This window comes from Ornithorhynchus anatinus, chromosome 5, assembly GCF_004115215.2.
Source record: "Ornithorhynchus anatinus isolate Pmale09 chromosome 5, mOrnAna1.pri.v4, whole genome shotgun sequence".
NCBI classification, from domain to species: domain Eukaryota; kingdom Metazoa; phylum Chordata; class Mammalia; order Monotremata; family Ornithorhynchidae; genus Ornithorhynchus; species Ornithorhynchus anatinus.
Window position 1 is genome coordinate 91,455,071 of NC_041732.1, and position 17,466 is coordinate 91,472,536.

At 52.1% G+C, this 17,466-nt stretch overlaps 1 protein-coding gene across 1 annotated transcript in view; it reads right to left on the reverse strand.

The window, feature by feature from the left end:
- Positions 1-16,785, reverse strand: part of LDLRAD4 (low density lipoprotein receptor class A domain containing 4) — a 365,789-nt gene extending 349,004 nt beyond the window's left edge. Inside the window, exon 1 of the mRNA XM_029065135.2 lies at positions 16,714-16,785. The gene's annotated coding sequence lies outside the window, so the exon portion shown is untranslated. The remainder of the gene's footprint in view (positions 1-16,713) is intronic.
- Positions 16,786-17,466: the final 681 nt, after the last annotated feature.

Sequence of the window (17,466 nt, forward strand, 5' to 3'; positions counted from 1 at the left end):
CAGAGTTCAGATGGTTCAGTCTCTAACCCTCCACTGGCCCAAACCGGGGTTGGAGAATAGCCGAGCCGGGCGTGCAGCCAAAAACAACGGCACCTCAGCCGCACAAGTTGTAGCCACTAAATCAATAGTTTTGGGCAAGTGTAGCCGTCCTGAGTTTACTCTTTAGCAATCACCTATGAACTAGGGCACCAAGTTGGTCTGCTGCCATTTTCCAATCGCAGATTTCCTTTCACCGAAACAGACTTCCCTGGAAGGATCTTAAAAGTCGGGGTTCGGCTCACATTGAATGCAGGACGTCAAAACTATCTCGACTTTGGAGTTATGGAAAATCCTGAGCGAGGCCCTGCGGGGAAGGGGAGGGGAAAGAGCAGGGGTTGACGGCGTGTCTACAAAAGGCGATTAATTCCGAAAAGGACCGGACAATGGGGCTCTGGATGCCACGTACCGAGGACGTCCCTGCCCCAGAAGGGGAGAACAAGAACACTTTGGTCCAGGCAGGGCTCGGCCATGTCACATGCAGGCAGCCAGCTGCAAGAGAGCAACGCGAGCATCGGGGGGGGTGCAATGAAGGACGTTTTTGACCACATCTGCCTCCAGCATTAAGACGAATCCGACTCGGCAGCGAGCTAAGATGAGCTAGTCTGCCTGCGTGTTTTCCAATCAGACACAGGATTTCCCTTCTCTGGAGAAGTGGCCTGGTTCCAAGTGGGATGGTGTCTCCTTGGCGAGGCAACAATCTTCCAAGTAACCCTACAGTCTCACTTTTCCACTCCCTGGCCTGATGGGTCTTTCTGGGGTCTCTCAGAAGCACCTACAGAAGGGGAGACTCGAGGTGGGGTGGATAAAAAGCTAATTAGGAGCCGTGGGGGTAGAAACAAATGAGAAATCTGTAGGTTAAGGATGCGTGGGTGAAAACAGGACGATCTCTGGAAGGAAGAAGCTTTCGAGAAACGTCTCCCCGCTACCCAAGGACGCGTGGCTATAATCAACCGATCGATTGTCTTTATTGAGCACTTACTGTGTGCAGAGCACTGTACTAAGCGCTTGGGAGAGTACAGTGTAACAGAGTTGGTAGACACGCTCCCTGCCCATCATGAGCCTTCAGTCTAGATGGAGAGGCAGACATTAAATAAGTAAATTACGGGTAGCTACGTAAGTGCTGTGGGCCTGAGAGAGGGGTAAATGAAGGGTGCAAACCCAAATTCAGGGTCCCGCGGAAGGGAGTTGAAAAGAGGAAATGAGGGCCTACACAGGGAAGGCCTCTCGGAGGAGATGTGTCTTCAGGTGGAGAGCCACTGGAAGAAATCAGTTGTTCTCGTCCTTTCTCCTTTTTTTCCCCTTGTTTTGGGATAACCTCCGCCTCTGCCTCCCCTTTCCTAAATTCCAAGTTGACAAAACAACTTCCAAGAAGACATGTCAGAATCCAGTGCTTACACAAAGCTGGATGTTTGGGAGGTGAGTCAGATTTCCAGGTAAATGGCCAACACCATTTTCCTTGCTCGAGAGGAAAATGAAAAATGAGCATGCTGAGTTTTCCCCACTGCAATTCTGCAGTCTTAAAACCCAAGAAAAACCATTAGAGAACAAAGTTCATGGCAGAGAGATGTTTGCGGAGGAGCGAATGTGTCATCCACATGTGCTTCTTTTAATCAAACTCCAATTAACCTGATGGTTTTACGTTCTGACAGTTTGGCTGAAAACAGCCGTATCTAATTAGAAGACAATTTGTTTATCTAGACGCCTCAGGTTTTGACTCAAAAAATGACATCCACAAAACAATTGTGCCCCAGAGCGGCTAGCGTGTAATTTACTTTGAAATTAAAACCTCAAATCAAATCTTTGGGGTTTTTTTGAAGTCAATTACGAGCTTTCCACGGACCGGCCCGCTAGGATTCGAGCACGATTCATTCCAATGAACGGTGCGTTTTCTGGTCTCGTGCCCTCCTTCCTGCCCCGGCATCCGGTTAAACTGGTGTCTGGTCTGAGGAGGGGGGTGGGGGATGAGGAGGAGAGAGACGAGGTCCCCTCCCCTCCCTGTCTGATCAGCAGGGCCCCAGAGCAGGGCATGCGGACGGATGGGATTGATCCGGAGCGGGGACCTCAATCGGACCCCCGGGTCCGGAGCAGACGCGAACCTGGTTCCATCTTCAGTGGCTCCACTAAGTGGAGATGACCCTGGGCAGACCCCCCCGACCCCGCACTGGGCCGCATCAGTCTAGACCACCCCAGCCTGGGCCCTCCCTCGTTTTCCAGAAGCCAGGAAGGCAGGACTGTGCAAGCCTCCAGGTTTCAGCAGCTGGCCCGTGGCTGAGAGTTGCCTAAAGCATCGGGAGTGCCTCAGTGGGAAATGGGGAAGCTCGGAAGTCCACCAGCTCGCCGCATGCAAAGGAGCCCCGTGGCCTAGTGGAAAGGGCACGGGCCTGAGAGCCAGAAGACCTGGGTTCTAATTCCAGCTCTGCCAATTGCTTGCTGTGTGACCTTAGGCAAGTCACTTCACTTCTCTGTGCCTCAGTTTCCTCATCTGCGAAATGGAGATTCAACATCGAAGGGCAGGGACTGTCTCTATCTGCTACCGATTTGCACATTCCAAGCGCTTAGTACAGAGCTCTGCACATAGTAAGCGCTCAATAAATACTATTGAATGAATGAATGTCTGTTCTCCCCCTTACTTAGACTGTGAGCCCCAGGTGGGAAGGGGGCTGTATCTAACCTGATTAACTTATATCTACCCCAGCGCTTAGAATAGTGCATGACTCAAAGTGAGAGCTTTACAAAAGCCATAATAATAATAATAGTAATTGTAATAATAACAAAATGTCACCAGGGAGCAAAATTTCAGTGACACAAACAGAGGAATTTTGCAATGGGAGACAAAGGGTCATTACCCCAGATGAAAACGATCTACCTGGAAGGGAAGAGCTAGAACGTCCATTAACCATCGCCAGCTATGTATCCCAAGTCAAAACAGAGTAGAGCAGGGGCAACCGAGCAGCAGGGAGGGGCCTTAATCGGACTGGGAGCCCCAAGGCCGGAAGAAAGGCTGTTTCCTGGTACAGCCCGCACCGCCACGTCTGCGTAAGCGGGGAAACATATTTGTTTTTATTGACTCACAAAGGTCAAAGAAGTAAAAGCAATTTCCCAGGGGTAGCCTTCTGGCAAAATTCCCTCAAACATCAGGAGATGGTCTGCAGTGCAAAACGCCGGATCCCCCGAGAAACCTCATGCCACCCGCTCCAGAAACAGTCCCCTGTTTCATTTCCCACCTCATTTAAGCTCCCACCTCCTGCCTTCACAGTCTGCTTGCCCGGGCCGCCCACCCCATTGGATTCTGCATTCATTTTCTCTCCTTTTCACCCATCTTTCCTCACCACACCAGCCAGGCACACCTGCTCACCGTTGCCCTCTCATATTTCAATCCCTGTCTCGTCTGAGTCTTGTCGAAGGCCTTTCCCTGAAACCTACTGCGTGGCCTCCTTCTGGGCGCCAATCCCCCAAAACCATGTCCCTCTTCCAGATTTCTCCTTCAGATTCACCTCCTTCCTAAAACCTTCCCAAACTGACCTACCTAACTCCAGGCTCATCCTTCATCTTTCGATCCACCCTGAATGGGCAACCACCAGTTCTAGCTCTGTATGATTCTCTGTTTATCCCGAGTATAGGTGTGCACGAATGACGTGTAGGGTCGTCAAACACCAAGGTGAGGTATCGATGCTGTTCTCGGCAGTCTTCCTGCATCTGAAGGGCAGCACAGGCTTTGCCTGTGCTGGGCTCCATTTTAAGCTCGCCGTGGGCAGGGAACATGACTGCTGACTCTGTTGTACTGAACTCTGCCAATCACTTAATACAGCGCTCTGCCCCCAGAAAGTGTTCAATAAATACCGTTGATGACAATGATGATGATGACGATGATGATGGGGGCTGAAGCTGCATGTGATTCCGCATTCAGCAGGTGGTGCAGGGCACCTCTGGCTAGGACTGTGTCCGTCTTGATTATCCGGTTTCAACCTCAGTGCCCAGTACAGTGCTCGGCACAGAGTAAGCACTTAACAAATACCACAGTTATTTCTACTAGCATTATTGTTAGCAATGGTGAGCTCTGGAATTCCACGAAAGTCAGCTTTCTCAATCAATCCCTGATATTCGTTGACTGTCTACTGTGTGCTGACCCCTGTACTAAGTGCTTGGAAGTATAATACGACAGAGTTGGTAGATGTGATTTCTGCTCCTGAGCAGCTTGCAATCTACAGAGGAGATAGATATTAAAGTAGAATATGGTGAGAGGAAATAGAGTATAAGGATAGGGACATAAAACTGTGGGGTTGAGGTTCATTCATTCAGTCAATCATATTTACTGAGCGCTTACTGTATGCAGAACACTGTACTGAGCGCTTGGGAGAGTATAATACAACAATAAGCAGACGCATTCCCTGCCCACAATGAGCTTACAGTCTAATGGTAAGTATAAAAGTGCTTAAGGGGCCCTTAAAGGTCACGGAGGATGAAGAAGGGAGGGTGGGTGGGGAAACAGGGGGTTCTTGAAGAGGGTGATAACAGTGTCACCTATGAAATCCCATCAGAGTTCCTCATCGCTCCTACCCAGAAGAAGAGCTTTCGAATGTGACTTGTCCCCTTCTTGTCTCTCTGAGCCAGTTCTGCCATCAGATCCGGGAACTTGGCCATTCTCTCAAGCCTCTAACAGCAGGGGTGACCTGGGCAGCTAACGTTGCCAACTGAATTGACTAGTCCACTTTCCCACTGGATTCCAAGCTGCTTTCCCGAACCGTCGCAAAGTGACATTAACTGGGCCATCAAACCACACCACTCCAGTCCCTGTGGCCTTTTTAATAAAGCATCAGTCAAGCAGGCAATCAATCAGTGGTATTTATCGAGTGCTTATTGTGTGCCGAGCACTGCACTGAGAAGCAGCATGGCTCTGTGGCAAGAGCCCGGGCTTTGGAGTCGGAGGTCATGGGTTCGAATCCCGGCTCTGCCACTTGTCAGCCGTGTGACTGTGGGCAAGTCACTTCACTTCTCTGTGCCTCAGTTACCTCATCTGTAAAATGGGGATTAAGACTGTGAGCCCCACGTGGGACAACCTGATTCCCCTGTGTCTACCCCAGCGCTTAGAACAGTGCTCTGCACATAGTAAGCGCTTAACAAATACCAACATTATCATTATTATTATTACTTGGGAGAGTACAGTACGACAGAGTTGGTAGACCCGTTCTCTCCCCTCGAGGAGCTCACAGTCTCATTAATGGCAGCCTTTTAGTTTCTCTCTTGGGCGTGGCTTAGAAATCACCGTCTTGCCCAAAGTAGTAATAATAAAAATAATTGTGGTATTTGTTAAGTGCTTATCGTGTGTCAAGCACTGTCCGGGGCAGATACGCGATCATCAGGTCCCACAAGGGGCTCGCGCCTAAGTAGGAGGTGGTAAGGGTTTTGAATCCCCAATTTTGCAGATGAGGGAACTGAGGCACAGAGACGTGAAGTGACTTGCCCAAGATTAAACAACAGACAAGTGGCGAAGCCAAGTTCTGATCCCAGGTCCTCCGACTCCTGGGCCTACGCTCTTTCCAGCAGGCCACACTCAGTCCAAGAGTGAAGAACCACTAATTCAAGCTATCTTCCAATTCAGGAAAGGCACGTGAGCTCTCTCAACCTAATTTTTGCCAATAAATAGAGTTGCATCTTATATTTAGAATCTGCCTCAAACACCCTCAGCCCCCACAGCTCCTCCCACCGTTACCTCTGTGTGGGCACCATGGACACAAGAAAGTGCAGTGCTGAAGGTGTGGACAGATGACTTCGCCTTCTAGAGATCAATTCCACGGGGCAACAAAGAGAGCCACGCACGCATTTTCAGGAGCCTGAGTTATGTTAACAGACCTAGCAACCGACATGTATCCAAAATATGGGCCAAAAGCCACCTTCAGAAAGCAGCGAGGGAGCCAAGTGGTGGCAAGCAAGCACTGGGGTAGGTAGGAGACGATCAACGTGTCACAGTTGAGTCCCACAAAATAGATGCTACGATTTTGAGACAAAGCCAAAAACGGACGGTACTACCTTCTCTGCCCCTTTCCACCTCTCTACTCCTGCCCCCTCCTCTCGTGGGGACAAAGCAATAAAAAATACTGGCTCAGTCTTTCAGACAATGAAAAGGGGAAAGAGGGAAGATAAGCAAGGCGATTCAAATCATCTCTACTCCAGGAACGGAAGTAAGCGGTGGATTGAGGCAATCTCGTAAAGGGAAGGACTAGAAAAGGAAGAGCAGAAATCAGCAAAATCCCTACAAGTACCTTTCAGGCAAAGGCATCCTAACCCCAGCATGCACTTACAGGAAAATGAAATAAAATTTAGAAAGATCAAATGTTCTACCGCAAACTCGGTCCTTGTTCTGAGGGAATCATGGAAAATACAGCCCACCCATCTCGGTTCCTGCTGTAAAAATCATATTGCCTTTCTGAGGACTCCTATTTGAACTTACCAAGAAGAAACAGCCTTTTGCCTACTAAAAACCTTGTTTTCCTTGTTCACCGCCGTCCTCCCCGAGTTTTTCCAGACCTTCTCATTTCACCAACGCCTCTAAAAAGTGCATATTGCAGTTTCAAAGTTCCCCTGTCCACACTGGGAAAGTATCTGGCACGCATTATTTCCCAGAAGAGACTATCAAATACACTAGGGTCCAACAAAACAAAAGCCTGTCAAACTGTGGCACCCATAAATCTAAGATAATCACCGGGAGAAATTAAACAAACTGTATTTTCAGACAAGGGAGGTGCCTTGAGCCAAGATTCCAGAATCAAGCGTGGTCATTTCACCACTCAGTTCCCACAGACACCAGTTGCCTCCCGCAACCTCTTTGCCTCGTTCACAGTTAATCAAGGGCATCAATTACAATCTCATCAAAGTAACTGTCTTGGATAAGTGAAGTCAAGGCTTCACCTCTTTCACGGCCCCCTTATCAACTGTCATTCCCCGCTTAGGCTGATGATCAAAGTCGCTGCTCAAGGCCATTTCCGACAGTATTAGTTAGCCTGGTCCATACCTACCTCTGCCCTGCCTCCCAGTTCCATCATCACACCTGGCAACACTTCATTCCCAGAAGGCCTTTGCCCCCAGCTTTCAAAAAGGGGGAGCTTCACTTCCCATTCACGGGACAGTGTTCAAGTCCCACCGCGGCGCTTTCCTGAGCCCCGGACTGGACCGTGGAGAGAGTTGGACTGCTTAAAGAGTAGGGGAAGACAGAGACAGAGATACAGAGATAGAGAGAGAGGAAGGGCAGAAATGAGTGAGTCATTAGGGATGAGCTGAACCTCTCTCTCGTAGGGTTCAAGGTCGAGGGTCCCGACCAATCCTCCAGGAACTCAACTCTTGGGAGATTGGGGCTTCAGACAAGGCTCCGGATTTGGGGGAAGTTGGCGATGATAAGATTTCAACCAAGGTACTTGCAGGTTTTCTCATAATTGTGGTATTTTTTGAGGCTTACTGAGTGCCAGGCACTGTAATAAGCAGAGGGGGGGATACGAGCAAATTGATTTGGACACAGTCCCTGTCCCACAAGGGGCTCACCATCTCAATGCCCATTTTACAGATGGGGTAAATGAGATACAGAAAAGTGAAGTGACTTGCCCAAGGTCACCCAGCAGGCAAATGGCAGAGATGGGATCAAAACTTATGACTGTCCGAACTCCCAAGCCTGTAGTCTATCCACTACGCCACGCTGCTTCCCATGAAGCCCCTTTCGCCACACCTTCTCACTGTGCCTCGATCGCGTCTATCTCGCCGCCGACCAAGCGCTTAGTACGGTACTTTGCACACAGTAAGCGCTCGATAAATAGGAAGGAAGGAAGGAAGGAAGGAAGGAAGGAAGGAAGGAAGGAAGGAAGGAAGGAAGGAAGGAAGGAAGGAAGGAAGGAAGGAAGGAAGGAAGGAAGGAAGGAATTTAGCGGCCTCCTCCAGGATGTTGTTTTCCGCTCCACTCAGACCGAGGGCCTCATTCCTTCAGGGATGGGATACGGACTTTAGCGAGAGCAGCGGGGGCCACTGCAGCTTCCCCTCCAGGCCCAAAGTAACAGAGCGCTTGGCACTCAAACTCAACAGCCCCGTCCCACTTCGGAAGGCAAAGGAATGTGAAGAGCCCTCGACGGGACTCACAAGTACTACTGGGTTAAGCATTAGCTACCCGCAGGCAAACGCACGCACACAAACAGACGCACACGCGCAACGCGGGAAAGAAAATCCATCTCCATCTTAGCTGCCCCGCGAGTTAGCACACCGAGAGTTCCACTTGACACAGTCATAATGGAAACCGAACAAAAAGGGAAGGGAAGACCACAGGCCACACTTGAAGCTATTCAACCGACTGACTACCGGATTCACCCTTCTGGTATTCCCCGCTGCATAGATGTGATTACACAAAAGCCTCTTGGGGTGCTAGCACCACATTTTCCAAACCAAACAAGGAATAATTTACATTTTAACAAATGCTCTGTTGTACTAAACCCTGCGCGGGCAGACCCAGCAGCTGCTCTCCAGAGATCACCTCCTGAGGTGAAAAATGTGCAAGCTGGACTCCTCTGCAGGGGGCCGTTCTGGGTGGGATTGGCGGGGCTTGGGGCGAAGAACGAGGGGAGAAGGCGATCTACCCGTCGCGTAGGTGAGCAGGGAGGGAGCGGAACCCGCAAGCTCCCTGAACCCCCAAGTTAGGCCTCCTCCCTTTATTGGGGACCAGTTATTGGTGCAAGGGCATGAATCGTATCCAAAATGGACGCTCCATCACCCTCGTGGGAGGAGAAGGCTGCGGGAGCTAGAAGCGGAAGGCAGGGGATTGAGGAGGTGGAGAAGACACCACCGAACCAATTTTTCTCTCTACCTCTGACCCTTGTTTCTTGGAACGCTCACCCTAAACTTTCCCCTGCCGGGAGAACTTGGCTTTGACAAACGCAGCTGGAGGCCCACGGCTCCGGCGAAGGCCAGGCAAAGTGAAGTCCAGGGACGTCTCCTTCTGTGCCTCATCCCTGTCCCAGGGGGAAGCGGGAGCAGCCCGGAGAGCGGCTGCCTGCTGAGCTTCAGCCGACAACTCGGACGGCATCTTCCTCCGGATGTCACCAGCCGGGAGCTCAAACCGTCCCAACTATCCACCTTCCGGGCTAAACCGACAAACTAGAAGACAGGCATCGACGGACGACCGTTCCTAGTGAAGCCAAGCCATGGTCCCCGGCCCACCGGCAGTGGAGGGGACCTGCTGCTCTGCTCCCCTGGGCCAGTGGCCACGCTCTGGTGAGCAGCGGGGGAGGGAACAGTTCACCGAGCCTGCAGAATTGACAACCCACACAAAAACTGGTTTTGTGCAAATCAAGTCATTTCAGCCAGTCATTCAGTTGTATTTAATGAGTGCCTACTGTGTGCAGAGCACTGGGGAGAGCACAGTGCAACAGACATATAACAGAGAAGCAACACGGCACAGTGGATAGAGCATGGGCTTGGGAATCAGAAGGTCATGGGTTCTAATCCTAGCTCCACCACTTGTCGGCTCTGTGACCTTGGGCAAGTCGCTTCACTTTCCTGGGTCTCAGTTACCTCATCTGTAAAATGGGGAAGGAGACTGTGAGCCCCACGTGGGACACAGACTGTGCCCAACCTGATTAACTTGTATCTACCCCAGATCTTGGCATATAGTACGCCCTTAACAAATACTGTAAATAATAATAATAATAACAAATAATAATATCATTATTATTACTGCTCTGAAAATATAGCACAGTGCTAAGCGCTTAGTACAGTGCTCTGCACATAGTAAGTGCTCAATAAATACTATTGAATGAATGAACTCTCACCTCCATGATTCAACCCCCAACTCCCACTGGCCTGGAATTTGATGTTGGGATTTTCCCCAAGCATATCTGGGCCCAAAGGGGATTTCCTACCCATCGGTCAGTCGGTCAGTCAGTCAATCATATTTACTGAGCGCTGACTGGGTGCAGGCAATACAGTGCTCTGCTGGCTTTGAGTTTGATTTACCAGCTATGCTAACCGGCTTCACTAGGTGAGACACTGTGTGTAACACTGAATGGCAGTAGGGTTCCCCCCAGATCTACGGCATGATAAATTGAAATGGAAAGACCAAAAGCCGGAGAACAGAGGACGAACTTTAAGGATGCAGTGAAGCATAGCAACTTGGCAGAAAGGAATGGCCATTTTGAGCTGGAGCTTCATGAAGACTGGTAGGCTGAGAGACAATTGAAAACAGTGCTTGGCACTGCAAAGAGAAAACACATCGGCATAACATGTGGGAGTACTCCACCGTATTCTGCACACAGCATGCACTCGATCAATACCATTAATTGATTGATTGGCTGACTGAGTCACACGGACGTTCACAGTGAGGTAGGGACGGACGGGCCCACAGTGACCATTTCGATTACACCCACACCGTGGGTAAAACTTGTTATGAATAGCATCGTCTTCAAACACGACGGGTAACTGTAAGTGTACACATGTTTGTGTGTGTGTGTGTGTGTGTGTGTGTGTGTGTGTGTGTGTCCTTCTGCGCTTAGATAGGGTTAAACCTGAAGGATTCTGAGGAAATTTTAAATTGCCCCATGCACACCCAGCCCATCTGTCTCACTGAATGGATGGAAAAACTTTACTAGAAGCCAGGCAGCTTTGCCCTTGACTCACTCCTGACATCTGACAAATACCTCAACCCCTCCGGGCCTCAGTTACCCCATCTATAAAATGGGGATAATGATACCTTTCCTCCCGGAGGTTCTGGGGGGGAAACTGAACGGTGCTTTCGGACAATTAGAGCCGCTTGGTGAAAGGGGCCGAACCCACAGTACGCAAGAATACTGCCACCTCAGCTTCCCTCAGCTTTTCTTTCAAGAAGCCTGGACAGAATGAACCAACCCTGAATTCTTGCCTGAATGTCCTGCCGCTCATGGTTCTACCCCCACGAGACTGAACTCTCCCCCCGGAGCCAGAACAAGGAAAGGGGCTGGCGGAGGGTGGAGGGGAGGGAGGGAGGGGAGAATGGGGAGGGGAGAGAGAGGATAAGGAAGGAAACCGGGGGCAGGGCAGAATGGGGGCTCCCCAGCCGAAAGTTGCTGTCCTCTACACATCCGACAAGCAGAAACAGAGGGCCTTGAGGAGTGCTGGCCGGCCTCCATCCAGTCCCGTGCCAGGAACAGGAAGGCCCAGCCAGCTCTCGTCTATACTCGCCGCTCCCCGGGAAATGGAGGTGACCGCGCCTTTTCCATCAGCTCCGGCCACAGCTGCCCGCCCCTCTCTGATGAGGTGACTCCTGGGCCTGAAGGTGGCGGCCCGTCCACCTGCCCCAGACCAGTGAGCCAGGAGAGGGGCAGGCCCCGGACTCAGTGGGTGGAAATCAATAGATTATTTTCCACGGCACTTTTAGGAAACCCTCTTGGCAAACCAAGCGCTGAAAAAATTAAATTGGGAGAGAAAGGGAGGAAAAGTATTAGCGTGTCTCTGCCAGACAGAAATCTTCATTTGGGGGCTGTTGGGATGGATTTAAGCTTCGAAGGAGGAGCAGGAGGTGAGGGGGGAGTGCGGCAGAATAGAAACGTTTGCTTTGTCTTTATCTTCAAAAGAGTTCAAGCACCGTGGGCGTGCAGTACACAGAAGGGGGGGCCAGCCAGGACCAGGTCCACACGGATAACTCATATCCAGTTCCCCAAGGGAAACATCAGAACTGTTCCTCCCAGCATCTAGTCTTCTCCCTAAGCTTAATGGCTGGCAGACAGACATCCAGGTGATACGGGCAGCGTCCACCCCCAACTGCAGGGAGACCAGCAGATTCCCCGCCCTCGTGCCACGCCTTCTCGGCATCCAAGTCGGCAGAGATGAAAACACATCATAGCCAAGAGATGCCGACCGGCCTCTCCTCCGTCGCAGACATCCTCCTCGGAGGAGTGAGTCGTTCTGGGAGCGGGGCATCTGTAGACCCGCTTCACAGAAAGCGGCCTGAAGCTCGGCTTAGAGAAGAAACCTTCGGACCTGAACTAAGAACAAACTTCGGTTTCATCTGGAACAAGTCTCCCGGTCGGTGGGGGCGGAAGAGCTGCTATTTCACCTCTGGAAGTGCCTGTGTGTTCCCTTTGGGGTGAGGGAGGGAGGGGGAGGATGTGGGTTTGGCGAAAGGAGCTGAAAAGAAAGAACCACAGAGAGAGAAGAGAGGGCACTGTGTTTGGATAAGCGAGACAACAAGAAGACAGAACCGCTGTACGGATTGTACAGCCTCCAGCAAAGCCAAAATAAGGGGTTGGGGGGGGACGGGGGGGGGGAACGGGGAGCAACGTCCAATCTGTTTGCGACCCGAGCCTCAGGATTCCAGCAGTCAGCGAGCTGAGGCTCTGCCAAGCTCCTCCACACATCGCAAAGCTCACCAGCAGCAAGCAGACAGGGATTCACCTTGAGTTTGCAGTGCGTGCGGGTTTCAGACAGCAGTAATTTATTTATCCCTGTCATGTAACATTAGCAATCTGTCTGGAGCTTGGCAAGCACCAACTTGCACCGTCACATAAACTGTCTGACAAACTTAAAGTTTCTTAAATGCTTTTCTGTTTCGGCGGACAGCAGAGCGTCATAAAATAACTGTCAGCTCCTTTACTGTTCCTTTTCTCCCTTCTCCGCCTATCCCCGAAACAACCGGGCAAGAAATCCAACCCCGGGTGGGGGTGGGGGCTGGGGGGGGGGGAGGGGGGAGAGAAGGAGAGGTTCAGCCCATCCATCTGTTAGCCTTGCAACAAGTCCCAACTTCTTCCGGTGCAAAAGAAAATTCCCCCAATCTGGAGGTGAGGGAGCCCGGGTGGGGGTACGCCCGTGCAGCACAATGGCAAAACAAAGCTCAGTAATTAAAAATTAATAAAGGGTGTGGGCAACTATCTTCCCACCCCCCCTTCTCTGCTCCTGCGGATTTGGGCCAGACAATCTGCATCCTCATTAAGTGGTGTCTGGCAGCCAGCCTGAGTTTTAGTGGGTTCTGGGAATGCCAATATATTAACCAGAGGACTTTTCGCATACCCTTTAGAGTTTTTCTTCTAGAAAAGTCAACCATTTGGCACAGTGCACCCTTATTTTTGTCCGGAAAAGCTCTCAGCTGCCAATCAAGGGAGAAATTATAGCTATGTGCTTCGTAATTTCCAAGACCTAGCTGGAAAACAAGCTTGGAGGAAAGAAAAGTCCTTACAAAAACAGCTTAAAAGGCCAAAGTACCATTTTTAATAGGATTTCAAAGAAAAGCAATCCATACAGGCACCGCATGGGTATGCCTGCACACAGACATGATTTTCAAATCCTTATGCTCTAGTGGGAGAGGCAATATTAATTGGAAATATGAACCCGCCACAATATTACACTGGTAATTAATAGTACAGGTGCCTGCTTGTTTCTTTCTGTTGCCTAACAACCAAGTGAACAACGCTTAAAAAAAAATAACCAGCAAAACATAAGTAGGCCTTGCTTACTGCTTAAATTTTCCAATAATAGGCAGAGACTCAACATTCCGATTTCTATTTAAAACTTGCATTGGACTTGTGTGGAAGCTCAACGCAGCTGAGACCGGAGCCAAGGTAAAATTGGGTGTCCGGTTCCATGGGCCTCTACCTGCTACCGGGCCACCCCCCCCCCCGCCCCCAAAAAATGTGGGGAGTGGGAGTGGGGGAGGACCATCTTAAACCCCCTTTTTCTTCAGAACCCACTGGCTGGGGCATCCACCCTGGTCACCCCATCTTTCTGCCGGCCTTCAAACACGGGGCCCCAGGCAGTCAAACTGTCAGAACCCCCATCTCCACTCTGTGCACTTACTCAGTCGTTTGGAGGCCGTTGGCGCGTGCATGTGTGAACTGTGGGGGCCGGCCCTCGAGTTAAAATTGCCTTCGTGCACCCCTCAAAGTTGTCATTTCTTGATTTTTCTCTCTGCCACTCTCCTTGGAGGAATATGCAGGAGCCCAGAAAGGGCGTGAGATGATGCTTTCGGCACATCCCAGGTGGAGAGCAAGAGTCCGTCGCTACATTGCCCCTCCGACCTCATCTCCCAGCTCACCCACGTCCTACGCCCTAGTTACCCCTCTTCCAAGTCCAAGGGCTCGTCCGTTCCCGCCCACAAGGTCATGGGGTTCCAGCTCTGGCTAACGGCCCCGTTCAGTCGCCCAAGGAGATGAAAAGAAAGGCAGATCCCAGGGTCAGATCTCCTGGCTCCAGAAGCCTCATCCCAGGCTACAGGGTGGGGGAAGGATGGGATGGCACCCTGGGTCACGGCTGGAGGGGTGGCCGTGCCCGGCGGCCGGCTGGCTCTGCTTCTCCTTCCCCTCCCCGCGCCACCTCCCCCCGCCCCGACGGTGGAGGCTTCCCCGCGGACCAGCAGAAAATGGCCGACCCTCCTCCGGCTGGTCCGTCCCTGACCGCGCCACGCTAGCCCGGGGTTAGCCCCACACACTCTAGAAGCCCTTCCTACTCGCCTCCGTCCGGTGAGGTCAGAGATGGTAAACCCGCTCCCCCGCCACCGCCACCCAGAAGACTGTTGTTCGGTGTCAACACTCCAAACAAGCAAACCATTCATAGGCTCCGCCACCCTTCGGGAGAAAAATAAATGTTTGTCTATGTATGTATGCATGTATGTACTGTACGGAACCACCAGTGTGCCAACACACTGGCACCAGCTCCTTTAACAAGCAGCTGGCACTGGCTAGATGCCACTGAAAGATTCAGGGTCAGGCAAACCAAGCCCATGAGAAAGGCAGAGAGGTACTCTGAAAGCCTTCCAGGAATAGACAGGCTTTCCCATGTTGGCGGCACACATGCTCAGACAGTAGCTGCTTCTAGTGACGGGTTAACTCTATCTGCGGTAAAAAGTGAAGAAAACTGAGCCGTTTGTTAACATAATGGAAGAAAGAGGCAGAAGAACTAAAATACCGAAATTTCCGACTGGCCTTACAGTTTGATGTTCTTCTCAATTTATAGCGAGGCTCCCCTCCCTCTCCCCCAACCTCCTCCCCCTCGAAAGCAGTGTCATATTGACCGTGAATTACCTGGTCTCAGGTAAAGGTTCCTAGATCTGGCAGGTTACGTCCCCTGTGGCCAAAATACATCCAACGCAACGTTTCTCAGGCTCCATGAAACAGCGTGTTTATTTTTCACCAATATTAAAACGCAATTAAGACATCTTATACTATCGTGCATTGGTCATTGCGACTTTTGCCCTGGCAAAGAAAAAAATGTATTCAAGACAGCTAGACGGATTCATTGGTTACTTATGAAGATTTATTGGATACCCAAAGATAACTCTGAAACTCTACAGACATCACACATACGAACTGTCATGAACATACATGGAAATACTCCAGACGCTCCACATAGAGACATTTCCACAAATACATCTGAAAAGACTACAGGCGGGATACGTCGATACTTTCATCAACAGACACGCATATCAAGACGCTAAAGGTGATACGGGGAAGTACGGTTGAAGTCCTCTCAGTCCTGACTCGGAAGAATATTTTCACGGTACCTCAATGCTCCGCGGGGAAACTCTCGGAAGAGAGGGGTGGAAGGAACAGGGTTCCCGGGGCTAGCTAAGGGAGGGACGGGCATCGGTTAAAAAGAAAGTCTCCCACCATTGTCTTTGGAAAACCCAACCCTCTCTCATGGTGGCTGCAGGGTTTTCACATGCTTCTGGGGGCCAGACGGTCTCCTCCCGACCCCCTTCCTTCACCTCCCAGCTCCAGTCCGGCGGCCTAAGCCAGGCTCAGACAGAGAATCGAAATAAAGCTAACCCGATCTCGCGTCCCATCGCGGTCCGGCCACGTAGAGGGTGGCCCGAAATTGTCCCGTAAGGAAAACGAGTCGAAATGCGGGTGGGCAAGGGGGAGGCGAAAGAAAGGAGCGTGTGCGAGGGAGGGGACGGAGGGACTGGACAGATTCAAATCGGCACGGAGGAAGAAAATCGAACCCGGTCACCGAAACAATTTTGAGTGGGGCAACATCTATTTCCTATTCGGACAGAATACGAGGAAGCTTCGTTAACATTTACCTCAGTTAACCTTCCCTGAAGCCCTGCTTGCCTTCAAACCGGAACACAACCGCCCCGAGGTTCCTCTCGCCTCCCCCCACGGGAGCCTGGCACCGGGGCCCTGCCGACAAGGCCTCGCCAGGTAGCGCCTCCCGCCAACAACTCCCCACCGGATTCACTCGATCCATTTGTTCCAGCAGAGATGAAAATCTCCGCATAAAGACGCTCCTCTCTCTCCAATGAATAAAACGCTCTGAAATAGACAAACGTCCCTCCCCGACACATTAAATTAAGCTCAACAGACGGCCGCTGTCCTCCACAATCGCCGGCGCTCACACATACGGCCCCCACCTCCTAAACCTCAAACGTTACAAATCGCGGGGCGAGAATTCCGACGAAACTCCCACCCCGGGTGTCCAGAGTCAGACCTCGAAACAAAGGGAAGTTCTTTGATTTCTTTTTTTTTTTTTCCTCCTTTTCTGCAGGGGGAGGTCATTGTTTCCCGTTTAGTGCACTGTGAGGCTCAAAAAAAAAAAAAAAGAAATTTAAAGATGCCCGTTTCCTCCAAGCCTCCTCTCCGGAGAGAAAGAGAGAGAAAGAAAGAAATCCAGTCGGAGTGTAATAGTGTCAGAGCGATCATTGTCTTTTGAGGCAGCGTACTGAGCTCCCCGTGACCTTACCTACGTCAAATGCCGGCAGGCCGATGGGCGGCGGGGAAGGCGGGGAAGGAGGGAGCGGCCCCGAGCTGCCCCAGGAGAGGGAGGGCAGGCACCTGCAGCCGGGAGGGGAGGAGGGGGCGTCTTATCCATCTGGGGGGTGCGGGGGAGGGGCTGGGGGCAGGGGGTGGGGGTGGGAGTGGACCCCCCCCCACCTCCAGCTCCCAAAGTTGCGGCCCGAGCCCGCCCCCCCGGCCGGACCCCCTCCGGACCCCCCTCCGGGCCTGGCCAGGTCCCCAGTGAGGCCTGGCACGAAGCCCCCGCAGGGTCCTCTCCTCCGCTGTCCCGGGTCCGCCCAAGGAGCCCGGCAGGTGCCAACCGGGGACAACGAGCAGGCGGGCCCGGGGGCCGGGGGGGGGAGGGCGGCCTCCCCACCCCCCACCCCGGCTTTGGCCCCCGGCTGTCGGGGAGGCGCCCCCGGCCCGCATTGCCCCAATATCGCCCGGACCCTGCTTGATTGACAGGGACCCCCCCCCGTCTCTCCCCTGTCCCCCCCCCGCGATGTGACGGGGGACCCCTTCACTGGTTGAGAAGGGGACTCCCCGCTCCCCCGGGATGAGATGGAGACCCCCTCGGCCCCCCTGGGATGAGATGGAGACCCCTCCGCCCCCCTCGGGATGACAAGGGGCCCCCCCCCCCGCCCCCCGGGGTGAGATAGGGGATCCCCAGCCCCCCGGGGCGAGATAGGGGACCTCCCCTCCCCGGAGTGAGATAGGG